Below are 11,139 nucleotides of genomic sequence, written 5' to 3'. Positions count from 1 at the left end.
TATATATAGATTTTATTTTAGGCAAGTCGTGACGATTTGAAAAGGCTAAATTGATCAAACATATAGGCTATGATCAATTCATTGTCTGCCGCTGGTCGTTACTTCAAAAAAAAAACTTGCATTTAACGAACAAAAAATGCTCCAAACGTTTTTCTAAATTAACTTTATAAAAAAAACTATGGGCTAGGACTTATATTTGAGGCCCGTACAGGGCTCTAATCCACTTCATCCAACGCTGTTTTGTTCTCATCTGTGACCATGATCTTTATGTATGTATTTTACCATTTTGTTGAGTTAAGTCATTTACTATGTTCAGTTATTTTACTTTAATGGGAAAGAAAAGAAACTTCATTGCTATTAAAGTGAAATTACTGAACCTATAGGAGCCTGATAAAAATGCAAATTTTAGAAGAAAATTTCAATCGGCACTTTTAGAGGCTTTTGCATCTGAACTCTTCATATGAAGTAGTAGTCAATTCACACTATTTAAAAATAATATTTTATTTTAAAATGTGCACATTCACTCTTATTCGTATGTCTAACAGTCGAAAACGCAAACGTCTCTTGTTCATTTATGATTTACATGAATCATGATCGCATATGTTCAATTCAAAATGGCGAAATTTCATAAAAAGTTGAGTCATTTGCATTACTAGATAGTCTTTTACTGTCGGTCGCTGAAAATTTCAATCGTAAAACATTTTTCTAATACAGTACTACTTACATCTTTCCACGAACTCTCGTTGCGTTGTGACCAAGCGGCAACCTCCCGCTCTCTCTCGTGAAACCAACACGGAAGTAACTAAAACTGCAATTCATCGGCTGGCTGCTAGAGGCTGGCTCCAAAAGGGAGTCAGTCCCATAGACTCCCCATGTTAAAATGCCCAACTTTACAGCAGAAAAAAAATGTTTACAGCCTGGTACAAAAAGTCGTTTTGGTCTATATAGCCATAACTGTGAGGGGGGTGAATGTTTTTATAACTCATCCGTTTAAATTGTATTAAACCTTAAAGTTCTGCATAATTAAGCCACTTGCCACTTGAGTGACAGGTGGATTGCCACTGCTGTCACCACCGTCGAGCTAGGTGGGTGTGCAACCAACTCCCTGCTGTCACCACCGTCGAGCTAGGTGGGTGTGGTTTCAGCAACCAACTCCCGCCTCTTTGCCCATTTTCGATTATCTGGGAGTGGCGCGCTGCCAAGATGCGACGGCCGGCTCCGCCCACTTTGAGCTTCAAAAACGCTCTTCAGAAACCTACGGGTGACGTCACGGACACTACATCCATGTTTCTATACAGTCTATGGTCGCAACAGGGGATAAGAATTGTAACAATTTGATTTATGCACTTAACGAATATTTGGTAACTATAAACAACAAATATACTCAACAAATCAATGCTATTTTTGGTAACATTTTGGTACCATTTAAAAAAAATCATAAAAATCTGTTTTACTACACATTATTATATGAGCAACCTGTCAGAAACGATAATGAGTCTCAGAAAGCTTAAATACAACATCAAATTGTAACAGTTTACAGTTAACGAACAAGATGATGTAAATGACTCTTTAAGTGAGTCTTTCTGACCAATTCAGTAGAAGAGTCATTCAGAAGAGTCCATTTTTACATGCAGCCAAACATGGACATTGCAATAGAAATATGTTGTCTTTACTGTTAACGGAACTGAAAGAAACATCACGAAAATTGGTTTTAGTACTTTTTACCAAAAACAAATGGAACCACAGCAGAGAGCCAAAAATTGGTTTCAGGTCTGTTATGAATGCAGCTGCTAATTGTAATTGTGCGTAATTTGATACATAGTCTAATTAGTTTTTAAAGGAATAGTTCACCCAAAATCGAAAATTACCCCATGATTTACTCACCCTCAAGCCATCCTAGGTGTATATCACTTTCATCTTTCAGATGAATATAATCAGAGTTACATTAATAAATGTCCTGGCTCTTCCAAGCTTTATAATTGCAGTGAATAGTGGTCAAGATTTTGAAGCCCAAAAAAGTGCATCCATCCATCATGAAAATTGCTCCACATGGTGGAACGCCGCTCTCTCTTGAACAAGCATACGACAGTTAGCAAATGCTATAGATTGCCATTTATAAAGTTTTAAATATGGGTATTTTTCTTACACAAATACATTGATTCACTTCAGAAGGCCTTTATTAAACCCCCAGAGCTGTGTGGCGCACTTTTTATGATGGATGCACTTTATTTTGCTTCAAAATCTCAACCACCATTCACTGCCATTATTAAGCTTGGAGGTATATATTAATATAACTCCGATTGTATTCATCTGAAAGATGAAAGTCATTGACGGTGAATAAATCATGGGGTAAGTTTCATTTTTGGGTGAACGATCTCTTTAAGAATTGAAAAGAAAACAAATTTCATATCTTTTGCTGTTTCTGTCAAAGGTTGCATCTGATCAAAGTCTACAATATTTTGGCACACATTCATCTGTATCTTGGTAGAAGTAAGGCAGATGCCAACATTGACATGCCTTCATCCTGAAAACCTATGAACTATGAAAGGTCAAAGGAAATATGACCCAGATTGCATTAATGTAGGTTACATTTGAGAGTGTCACCACTCTATGTCCAGTGCAAAATTTGGATCCTGGAACCAAACCAGATGAAACCCACTCTCAATGGATGATGCCAAAATGGTATGTGATCAGATGGTGAGGTATAAATTTGATATTGACGTACACACTACCTCAATCAAATTAATGGCATCAGTAGCTGTTCTACACATCATCTGGCTGTCAGTGAGCAGTGAATTGAAAATAAATGCTCCTCAACCTTTGCAAACAGAATGTCCTTCTTGGTATCACATCAAATGTCATTCACACAGGAAAGTACCAGTAAAAACAGAACAATAGTGAAGTAGAACACTACTGGAAGCCAAAAAGACCAAATGCAGCAAAAATAGCAAAGACCAACATTCAGGGAACATTCTCAGAATTTTGACTACTTTTCTGACCAGGTTCTCTCAACGAACATTTGTCAAGGTTAACAGAATATCCGTTCAAAGTTATCTGGTTGCCAATAATGTTCTTAAAACATCAGAACATTTATTTTTTACGTTTTTTTAAATAAAGTTTTCATGGAAATGTTAGCCAAAAAAAAAATTATTCTTAGAACACACATAGGTGGCTTTTCCTAAAAAAGTGTTCAATATTTTACAAACAATGGCCTCCAAACATATTTGGCCATTTGAGTCATACTTAAACATGTCTGAATGCCATTGCATTAGAAATCAAAGCAAATGGCTTATGCAAACAAATGAATGCTGGACCTTTTCTAAAATAGATGGACAAAAGAATAGTTGATTTATTATAAATGAAGTAATTTGTTTACATCAAATTGGAGAGTGAGTCTGTTACATAAACAGGTCGGGATGATGATGTCCTTGGAAGCTCTTGCGTGGAACAGGTGATATATCCGCTGATTCACACTCTGGAAATTGGCAGGTTGTGTTCCTGTGGAGTGCTAATGCATCCCCGTGAGAAAACACAGCCGACAGCAAACGAGGTTTGCACAGTCATGCTGTAAATTAATGAGGCTCCAGCTTCACCGCTGTCACTCACCTGCATACAAGACAGAGAAAACAGCTTAAAAAGACAAGAACTTTGCATTCCCTCCTGAAACAAAGCTTGAACCAACCTGAAGTGCTCAGCTGGTCTCCCAGAATGGTTTTAGTGGGGTTTTGTCCAGTTGTCAGCAGGCCAGACCAGCTTAATTTTGGGCTCTGTTAGCCCTTGCCGGAAGATGACGTAGCTACACCATTTGGTTCATCTTTCTCCATTGATGAAAACTGAAAATGACAATTCTAAATACATAATATCATTAGCAAACAGCATATATACAGAGCAGAACTGTTTCAAGGTGACTAACATTACATTCAATTAACTGAACGAACATGCTATTTTTAGCTAAAGCTATTAAACATTGTTTTTGTTAACTGAAAAAGCTCAAATAAAAGAAAACATAAATATTACATGAAAAACGTACTTAAAAACTTATAAATCTTGCATTGGAAGCTGTCTTGTCTGGAAGTACGCAAATGTATATATATTTTACAAAAGCACATAGAATTACTAAACCTTAAAATGAAAGTAAACAGTTATAATGATAATGAAAATAAAATAAATAAGAAAGCTAATTCAAAACATAATAGTATATACATAATACTAAAAGAACATTGGAGAGCAACAACAAAGTCACTCAGTCTATAGTCTTGCTAATAATATAACAAAACTGAAAATAGCAAAAGCGTCATACATGTGACATGTGACCTACAGTAATTACATTAGTGAGCGCAGTATAGTGTATCCATTTTTGGCCGAGTTTAGTCTGTGAGAGGAGCTTTTAGATCTAAAAGGGCAAATTTTGGAAAACTGATACAAGTCTTTTGGAGAATTCGGGCGGGCTGTTTATCTTGTCAGATTTCCCTTTGAAGAAACCAATGTTTGAAGAAATATCTAAAACAATGCAAGTGTGATTGCAAAAGAAGTGAAAAGACGAGAACTTCCTGGAGTGATGTGTCTTGACATAACAGTGCCAGACTAAACAATAAAACTCCAGTTAAAATATTTATTACGAGGCAGAAAGAAAGGGAAGTGCAACAAACTGACCTTGAATTTTATAGTGGATGTTTAATGCTGTTTTAATGACTCTTAACACAAACATTATGTAACTTTAAGAGCAAACATTTCAAAACTAAAACTGCAATTTCCAGACTCATACACATCAAGTTTACTTAAAATGTCTTTAAATGGTGAGTTATCTTTGATTAATAGTAGAGTGTTGATCTTGGGGTAATTAAAGGGGTCATATGATGCTGCTAAAAAGAACATTATTTAAAGAATATCTCTTTGGTTTTGAGACTTTAGTGTTTGCAACTTTACAGATCTTCTTTATGCACCAAGAGCTTGTAACACTCCAAAGAGAAAGGAAAAATTTAAATCGCCTCATATGACCCCTTTAAAATTAGACTAAATGTTACTCATGAAATAGGCTACATATGCACAAACATTGGTTCTCTTCCAAATCCTAAGCCGTCTAGTTGCATAAATAGGCAGCATGCAATGAAACAAAGCCTTATAAGTGACTACAGCACCCTAGATAGTCTGCAACTCCATGCGGCATACAAATAGCACTACTCAAGAGACTAGACACAACTGATTTCAGCAGTCTGATGTTAGCATGTTGCTAAGCTAACAACACAGTACTCATATACATGTTGATATTTAATAATATGTAACTATTTGTCAGTATTAATTATAATCACATTGATATTCTACATTGCTTCCAAAAGCCCTCTTGTTTACTCAGATTCAGTACTTAGCAATAAAACAATGCATGCTGGGATTGACATTTCTATCTGCTTTAGATGTTGATCAAAATAAGGGGTCTTAGAATTTAGTATAACTATCCTGCCTATGATTCTATGGTGGCACCATGGTACAGTGATGCTATCAGACACCAATACCATGGTATTTTGATATATACGGTAGCTTACCATGGTACTGAATGATTCTTTGATTTTGAAATAGCATGATATTTACAAGGTAGAAAATACTTTAAAGAATAGTTCAAATAATACCATGGTATTACCATAACACAAATCCAAAAAGACATGGTATTACACTTCAAAAACAATTTCTTACTTAGTATTTGTCTTATTGTCCAGTACAAATATCCAAACATTCTTAAATCAGGATACATTTATTGAAAAGCAAAATAATAAAGATATTATGTCTTGCTTTCTGATAAATCTATCAAAATTAACTGAATTGTATCATCCTAAAAACATGTTATTAAAATGGTACATATGCCTAAAACATGGTTTTATCATGGTACATGCCCAAAAACAAGGTATTACCATAGTACACATCCAAAAAACATGGCATTTTGTAAACATGGAATTAGTATGATAAACATGCAAAAAATACGTTTTGTTTTTTTTTTAATCATGGTCCACATCCCAAAAAAATATATTACCAAGATCCACAAAAAAAACAACAAAAAAAAAACATGCCATTTTGTATCATGGTCAATGTCCCAAAAACATGGAATTAGTATGAACTACTTTAATTCCAAGATTGATACTATTAGAGATAAAACTGTAAAATGTAAAATTATAACCATGCAGCCATCAGCTACAGTAACGCATCAGACAGTGCACTATAGATCCCCTGAGGAACAATTCCACTCATTCTCTACTATAGGAGAAGAAGCATTGTATAAACTTGTTAAATCATCTAAACCAACAATATGTATGCTAGACCCTATTCCATCTAAGCTCCTAAAAGAGGTGCTTCCAGAAGTCATAGATCCTCTTCTGACTATTATTAATTTGTCATTGTCATTAGGATATGTCCCCAAAACCTTCAAACTGGCTGTTATTAAGCCTCTCATCAAAAAAACACAACTTGACCCCAAAGATCTAGTTAATTACAGACCGATCTCGAATCTCTATTTTCTGTTAAAGATACTAGAAAAGGTAGTATCCTCACAATTATATTCTTTCTTAGCAGTGTTAATTTCATTTTTCACATTCTTCACATTTTTTTCACCGACGACAATGAGACGATAACGAACTAAAACTCTTTTTGAATGACAAATGACCTGCTCTTATCATCTGATCATGGTTGTATCTCTCTATTAGTGCTACTGGATCTTAGCGCTGCGTTCAATACTATCGACCACAACATTCTTTTGAATAGACTAGAAAACTTTGTTGGCATTAGTGGAAATGCATTAGCATGGTTCAAATTGTACTTCAGTTCGTAGCAGTAAATGACAAGTTATCATATCGATTAGGCTGCATTAATTAGGTCAACCGGAACTGGGAACACTTCCAATAACACACAATGTACTTCTACGCAAATATTAGTCTGTTTCTTTCTTATTCCGAGGTTGCCGTAGCCACCAGATCCAGTCCGTATCCAGCCCAGATGGTGGATCAGCACCTAGAGACGACCTCTACAGCCCTGAATTTCTGCGGAGGCCAGGACAACTAGATGAGCCCGAGAGACAGATCCCCAGTGAAGACCTTGTCTCCTAGATGGCCATCGGGAAAGACCATGGAACCAGATGAGCCCTCTGCACAATCTAACTTTGCTGCAGCATGGATCAACCTGCTGGTTCGTCTGGCCAGAGGAGGACTGGCCCCCTCATGGAACCAGATGAGCCCTCTGCACAATCTAACTTTGCTGCAGCATGGATCAACCTGCTGGTTCGTCTGGCCAGAGGAGAACTGGCCCCCCGACTGAGCCTGGTTTCTCTCAAATTTTTTTTTTTTGTCCATTCTGTCACCGATGGAGTTTTGGTTCCTTGCCGCTGTCGCCTCTGGCTTGCTTAATTGGGAACACTTAATTTCCAGCGATATCGTCGACTTGTTTACACAGATACTATTTAAACTGAACTGAGCTGAACGATGACATCACTGTATTCAATGATGAACTGCCTTTAACTGAAAATTGAGTGTTTACTATTGTCATTTTGCATTGACACACTGTTTTCCTATTTTGATACTGTAAAGCTGCTTTGACACAATCTGTATTGTTAAAAGCGCTATATAAATAAAGGTGACTTGACTAGTATGATAAACATGCAAAAAAAAGTGTTTTTTTATTTGTTTGTTTGTTTGTTTTTTGTTTTTTTATCATGGTCCACATCCCAAAAACATGGTATTACCATGGTACACAAAAACATGATTTTATCACAGTACATGTCCCAAAAATAAGGTATTACCATGGTACAGATCCAAAAAACATGGCATTTACTATGGCATATATCGTAAAACATGGTTTAATCATGGTACACATCCCAAAAACATGGTATTACCATGATAAACATGCAAAAAACACAAAATAAAACAACAACATGATTTTATCATGGTCCACATTCCAAAACCTGGAATTACATGGAATTAAGGCCCTTGCACACTGAGTCCGAAATTTTCGTATGCATTTTTTCGTATTCGTCATCCTAAAAATTCATCACGCACAGAAACCTTGCACACTGAGTCTGATGCGTATTAATTAATCTGTTGGAAAAAAATAATAATGCAAAACAGTACTAAATGGAGTCTTCAAGCCGTGAGGATGATTTTGTGGTCCTCTTGCTTCTTAAAAAGAGAAAAAGAAAGGAAATATTGGGTCCATCCAATCCTGAGATATAGAGAGGAAGGAGAGTTCCCCCTCCTTATTAAATGTGCACTAAGCGATTTTTGCTAAACAATGTCGATATTTGAAAGCACCAAAATAAACACGCCCATACCCCAACAGGACCTCTCCCTTATTTTGAAATCTCCGCCCCACATGTACGTACACAACCATGGCAACGACGATCACGGAAACAAGTGAAGATAACACACAAGCATATTCAAACAAAAGCCAACACGGAAAAGTTGTGTGAAACAATGCCAAGCCAACTTTACTCACCTATCAAGAATAAAAAAACGCATTACCTCGGCATCCGATTCGAGCCCTTCCCGCTCCTTGAGTTCTCTCCACCGCTGGAAAGCTGCTCCGATGTTTACTACCTACCTCTTGCCTGATCATAACCCTTCTTTTTAATGTTTTGTTTCTCTAATATTTTCCTTTTTTATCTGCAATTTCTCTCTATCTACAGTCGATCTAATATTTGTCCTGTGCACTCAAATTGAGCGCTCTCTTCTCTCTGTCATTACAAGACACGCCTCCTTACTGCTGATTGGCTACAAGTGTGTTTTGGGACTCGGGCCTATGCTGTGGTCAAAAGCGTTTTTCAAAAATCGCTTAGTGCACCTTTAAGGAGCAGCGGGATCATCACGGGCGATTCAAAGTTTACTTCAGGATGTCAGTGGCTCAGTTTGATGCTTTGCAAGCGATACTAGAGCCACATATTAAAAAGAAGACCACCAATTTCTGTGAACTCAATGTGTAAAGATCTTCACGGTGCTTTGTGCTGCGAGACGAAGTAGATAAACTTGACAATCGCCATTCTGGATTTTGACGTTCGCTTGTACGGTGGCTCTGAATTAGTCATTGAGTCATCCATGAGATTTTATTTAGTTGTCTAATATTTTTTCTTCAGAATTGTGAGAACTACAACCTCCTGAAAAAAAAAAAAAAAAAGTAATAATAAAATAAAATTACAAGTTTTTTTTTTTTGTCATGGTCAGAGTCCCAAAAATGGAATTTCCATGATAAAAAAAAATAATAATAAATTACACGGTACACTTCCCAAAACATGTTATTAACATGATACATATGCAAAAAAACACGGTGTTATCATGGTATATGAAACATGGTAAAAACATGGTACTACCATGTGACCTTTAAAAAAAAAGTTGTTAGTGTAATGAGACCTAAAGTCCAGTCTGGCCTCAGTCATGGAAGGGATGTGTTTCTTATCAGCTGGATTTATTCATAGGATAACATCAGGCCTGCATTCACACAGTTATTTCCATTAGAAATATGTTCTCCCCCGTGACCCTCAGCTGTCTGTGGCGTGCCGTGCAGTGCTCAGAATGTGAAATATTTTGTTGTGAAAAGGTAGTTTCACAACCGTTACAATGTCTGATTTATAATTATTCAGGGTCAAATGCTAAAAAGCATTTCGTGTCAGCCTGACTTTTTCCATGACATGAATAGTGAAGGGGGAATAAAAAATACCTCTTTGTATACAGTAACTTAACATCATTTTTGTTATGATCCGATAATGAAAATATTTCTTTCCTTCTCTATTGCAGCACCCAGAATCACAACACTGCTTGAGACAGTGGACACCTCTCTGGATCATAACGCTACTTTCATCTGTGAGGTTGATTCATACCCTCAAGCTGATATTACATGGACGCGGAATAACTACCCAATTCGGTTTGAACTTTCTTCATTAATTAACTTGATTCTTATTCTGTGCTATCCTTAAAAATAAAAACAAAACAGTTTCTTCTGTATAGTCAGCAATTCGAGCTCAGCAAAGTCTCAAACTGTGCTCAGGTTACCAGTGGTTTGTAAAGCATCTGCTTCTTGAATGCAGGTATTATGATTCCAGATACATTATACGAGAAAATGGCCAAATGCTGATCATTCCCAATGTAAAGGATTCAGACAATGGAGAATACTGTTGCATTGCTAGCAATGGGATTGGAGAACCGGCCAAGAGCTGTGGAGCTTTACAGCTGAAGATGAGTATGTTCACATATGTGCTCATAACTGTGACAGCCATCAGGATATTATATCAGAACTACTATGAGCATCTGTTTCCACATTGTTTTTTGTTTGTGCTTCTTGCCATTGTTTTTGTATCTTAATAAAGGCTTGAAGATGTTCATTTTCACAGTTTGCGTTCACATGAAATTTCTGTGGTAATTAGAAATGAGTAAGAAGTGTTTGAATTTGAATGTTATAATAGAATATCAATTTCAGTGAAGTAAAGGTCACTCTAATTAACTATTATTATTTTTAGAGCCTCAAATCAAAAGACATCCTACCAACATGACATTGATCGTGGAGTCCAAAGCAGTGTTGCCATGTTTAACGTTAGGATATCCAAAACCCCACATATCCTGGATTAAAGAAGATGATTTGATAAAGGTAAATGGATTGTCTTGTCTTAGTATTTAACATACGATTTCTTCCCAGTAAGACTGTAACAAGGTTCAAAATGTATCAGTCATTGTGTGCTTGTGTCTTGTAGGTTAATAGTCGTATATCAGTTTTGGAATCTGGTTCCCTAAAAATTAACAACATCAAGAAAGAGGACGCTGGACAGTATCGCTGTGTGGCCAGGAACAGTTTTGGAATCGTGTACTCCAAACCAGTCACTATTGAAGTACAAGGTATGGCGTAAAATAGCTTTCATACTCATTCAAGTATTCTTGTCATTTTCAGGTTTTCTAATGCAATGACATTCTGACAATTTAAGTATGACTCTAGTGTCCAAATACTTTTGAGGTCACTTTATGTTTATGGGCCAATGACATGCTTGCACATTGAATGATTGATTCAAAAATATATAAAAGTAGACCTCTTTCATGATGAGCACATAGTTATTTATTATTATTATTATATTGGTGCAACTGATAATAAGCAGTCATTTAAAATAGCATGACTGATATTAAAAAA

At 36.3% G+C, this 11,139-nt stretch overlaps 1 pseudogene; it reads left to right on the top strand.

Annotated features, from left to right (window-relative positions):
* Nucleotides 1-11,139, top strand: part of LOC107702604 (muscle, skeletal receptor tyrosine-protein kinase-like) — an 18,582-nt pseudogene that overhangs the window by 6,401 nt on the left and 1,042 nt on the right.

The sequence above is a fragment of the Sinocyclocheilus anshuiensis genome, unplaced genomic scaffold (genome assembly GCF_001515605.1).
Source record: "Sinocyclocheilus anshuiensis isolate Anshui unplaced genomic scaffold, SAMN03320099.WGS_v1.1 scaffold210, whole genome shotgun sequence".
Classification (NCBI taxonomy): domain Eukaryota; kingdom Metazoa; phylum Chordata; class Actinopteri; order Cypriniformes; family Cyprinidae; genus Sinocyclocheilus; species Sinocyclocheilus anshuiensis.
Note: the sequence above shows the minus strand (reverse complement) of the source record. Positions and strands in the feature narration are given on the sequence as shown.